General features: G+C 39.2%; 1 long non-coding RNA gene across 1 annotated transcript; it reads left to right on the top strand.

The window, feature by feature from the left end:
• Nucleotides 1-610: 610 nt before the first annotated feature.
• LOC112451364 lies at nt 611-3,762 on the top strand. Its single transcript, XR_003040177.2, has 3 exons — nt 611-998; nt 2,053-2,231; nt 3,629-3,762. It is a non-coding gene; the product is annotated as an uncharacterized LOC112451364 (long non-coding RNA).
• The last annotated feature ends 262 nt before the right edge of the window (nt 3,763-4,024 follow it).

Here is a 4,024-nt window from a genome sequence, read left to right as displayed (position 1 = left end):
CCTCCCTCCCTCTGCCTCAGATCAGGGGTTTGATAAATGAAATTTCCAAAATGTGCCCGAAGGGGAGGGAGGAGTGCAATTTGTTTCTCGAAATAACCAGAAACCCTCGCAGTTTTCTGGAAACGCTCCACATTCTTACCGTGTCGTTTTTAATATGATGTTACGTTCGCAGCTTTACGAGGCTGATTTAAAACTTTTAATCTGGAAATAAAATCTAAATGCTTTTTGCCGAGCCTGGTCTGAGTGGGCATGCTGATTTATTCATGCGCACCTGGGGGGGGTTGAGCAGTAAAACTGACAAAAAGTTCACACTGAGCAGATGCTGCGCTGCATCTGGAGATTTAAGACCTTTCAACGGGCTTGTCCAGAAGTTAATTAAAGAGCGCAGTGTTTGTTTCTCTGTGGACAGACTTCCTCATCGGTTCCTTAACTTCATCCACATGCCTGCAGTGGTGTCCAATCCTGGTCCTGGAGGGCCTTCATCCTGCAGGGTTTAGATGTTTCTCTGCTTTAACACACCTGATTTAAATGACTGAGTGATTACCAGGTTTCTGCAGAACTTGAGGACCTGCTGAGGAGCAGATAAACATCTAAAACCTGCAGGATGGTGGCCCTGCAGGACCAGGATTGGACACCCCTGGTTTACTGTATGATCTGAAAAATATGATGAAACAGAAGAATGTGCAACAATTAAGGAAGGCGTATCACTCTTCATGACAGAGTTTTAAACTAAATCATCTTATGTTGAGATTTGATAGAGTCAGAGATGTTTTGGGGAAATCTTGAAAATGTTTAATCTCACAAGATCTCACATGATTTGTCATGATTTTGACATTATAACGTCTATATCTGGAAGGATGATTAGCAGTGGCTAGTTGTTTTTTGTTTTTTTAACTTTTTTTGGATTTACCATGTCCTGGATGACTGAAAATCCACACCAGCACCTGTGGCGGCCATCTTGAAATGGACCGATCCTGAAAGACAATCAGCTGTAGTAAGTAAGTAAAAATGTATTTGTATAGCACATTTCAGCAGCAAGGCTGAGATTTAGCAAGTGCATAAAAAAATCAGTCAAAATATGATTACAATCATCCAAAAAAACATATCATAAAAATCATCGAGCAGAGACACTTGATAATCAGAAGGAGATGGTCAATATTTTGTTCAGAGCAGCTTTTCACCTGAATTTGTTTGCAGACTACTAATCAAAGGCAGGTTTGTTCCAGATTGATGGTGCATAGAAACTGAAAGCTGCTTCTCCAGGTCTTCTGGTTCTGGTCTACTTTGTATCCCCAGAACCAGAAGACCTGAGGGTTCTGGAGGGTTGATACGACGATAGTAAGTTTAATGTTTTGTGGTGCTAGACCGTTCAGTGATTTTTAAACTAAGCTGCAGGTGCACATCCAGAGATAACTCTGCGAGAGGTTCGTTAAAATCCGGCCAGCAGTTCATGAAGAATTTTGCTAACTGTTAGAAAAATGCACACAGACAAGAAAAGCATTTCCATATCTTACCGTTAAAAACAAACTTTTTTTTTTATATTAACAGAAGTGCAGCCTGTTTCACATGATGCATGGATACGCATCTGTAAGAGCTCACCTAATACGCTTTATTTCTGCAAAACGTGTGTCTCAGGAATTGCATCACAATGAAACTTTCAGTAATAATCACTAGCTGCACATCTGCAACTGATCCATTCGACCCGGTTTGAGATGGCTGCCCCCGTTTTCAACTTTAAACTAAACAAAAATGAGAATAACTCAGTGATTTCTGCAGATATTAGTCATTCCCAACATGTACTCTTAGTGCTTCTCAGTTTAAAAAGGAAGCAGAGCTTTAATTAAAAACTAATACGACTGGAAGAGTTCATAACTTTAATGTGAAAATAAAGTGACACAGTCTGAACATGCTCTTATTTCAAGTTTAGGTTAATCTAACAATCATACTCTGATTCAGTGAGCATTGTGGGAAAATAAAATAAGTCATTTCTCGTCAAATTTAAGGAACAGGCTGAAATATGAGGCAGACGCCATCTTTCCTCCATGCTTTCAGGACAGAGTCAGATCTGTGACGATAAGACAACACGCTGCGGAGAACAGAAAGTGAAAAGCTGGGCGATGGCAGTTCGGTTACTAAAGGGCCGATACGGGAGAGGGTGTGAAAGGGAGCAGCGGCGGATTGTAATCTCAATCTGATAATGCTCCTGCAGCAGGCGTCTGACCACGGGACAGGTAAAACATGATGTCATTTCATGCAGCAGACTTTTACTTCTACGGGAAACACAAAAATATCTGCTTTCTGATACATAAAAAGTTCAAAGTTTGATATTTTCTGGAGATAATCCAAATTCTCCAACCAGGACGGTTTTTCTCTCAGCCTCATAAGTCCAATTACTAAGCATTAAAAGAAGAAATCTGTTATGGGAGAGTAATATAACACAAAACGTCGAGCTGGAGGTCTCTGTTCATTAAAAGTTTGTGCAATCTGTCCTGATTCCGCTCCGTTTATGAAGGTGACGTCATTCTGAAACGAGCTGCTTAATGAGGGAGAGGAGATGGTAAAATAAGACTGATTCAGATCTGAACTGCTGCTCATTTTGCCAAAAAAAAAAAGTATATAACATCATAAAAACAGCATGCGTTCAAAACTCGCCTGGCAGAAACACACACAGCCTTAATGCGAGCAACATGAAATAAAAATCACCTGGGTTTGAATAAACTCACCAGGAGTCAGAGGAAGGATAATGGAGGCGAAGCACGTGGAGTTTAACACATAAAGTGGGTAAATTACGTTTCATCCAACACCAATCTGTAGTTATTTTCTTTTAACTATTCTGCAGAAATGATGGTTTTAACACATATAGAATGCAAGAGCAACAATCAGGCGTTTTTTTGTTTTCTTCATGAGCTCGTTTCTGTTAACCAGGATTTCACGATGTTGCGATCACAACTATTAACGCAAAATCAAGCAAACCCCGCAAAATTGCAACTTTTTGCAACTTTGTCCAAAACACTGCAACTTTCCCACAACTTTAACCCAATATTTATTGTTTCTGAAGTGATTCGCCACCATTTCTGTGGTCTAGTCTCTTCTTTGTGGGTTTGTGTAGCGTGGAATACAAAATAACCCCAAATAACTCAGGAAGAAGACACGTGACGTCACTTCCTGCAGACCAGGGACAATCCAGAAATGCTCATGAATGTCAGTTTAGAAGCTATCAAAGTTCTCAAATAAAGCACCTTTTGAGAATGTCAATGTTTGTTGGGAATTATCTTACAAAACTAGGAAGGATTTTTGGTTTAGATATTAAAAGTTATGGTTTTTTATTGATTTTAGTACAAAAAAAATATAGCAACTTTTAGGAAAATGCCCCGCGAAATCCTGGAGGGATTGGTTAACGGATCATTCGCCACTGATTGACGAGCTACGGATATAATTTCTTCTGCTAGACAGCCGTAATGTCTTCCATTTGTAAACTTCTGAGTTCCAAGTTGGAAAAATCAACTAAAAGTTGGAGTTCTGACTTGGAAATTTGAACATTTTGCACCAACCGTGACCTCTGACCTTGCACATGAAGAGTGATGATAGTCGCAGGAATAAACGTTTTCTTTCCACTTTTTTTTTACAGATTTTGAATTTTAAGAAACACATCACTACAAGAACCAAAGAAAGGACATTACGGGTGTAGTTCAATAAGAGGTATTTTAAAGTGTTATTGGGACTGAAATGTTTGTAAATTATCATTTGTAATAATAAAAATATAAAAACAATCCAGGATGCATAAATCTTTGGGGTCAGCTAGGATTTTAAATGTTCCAGGATCAGCCTCCATGTTGTTTAACATTTTTTGTGGGTTACCAGACTCTTTACATTTTAGTTTTTAAATAGACTACCATCCCATCATAAGGCAACGACTGAGCAGGTATTACAGCCCATTTTTTCTAAAATGCTGGAAAACATTTACCTTTAGTGCTGTAGAAAACCGCCTAACTATGAAGCATCAGAACCCACTTAGTCTGGGGCA

Source organism: Kryptolebias marmoratus, linkage group LG6 (assembly GCF_001649575.2).
Source record: "Kryptolebias marmoratus isolate JLee-2015 linkage group LG6, ASM164957v2, whole genome shotgun sequence".
Classification (NCBI taxonomy): domain Eukaryota; kingdom Metazoa; phylum Chordata; class Actinopteri; order Cyprinodontiformes; family Rivulidae; genus Kryptolebias; species Kryptolebias marmoratus.
This window is presented reverse-complemented; position numbering and strand designations above follow the sequence as displayed.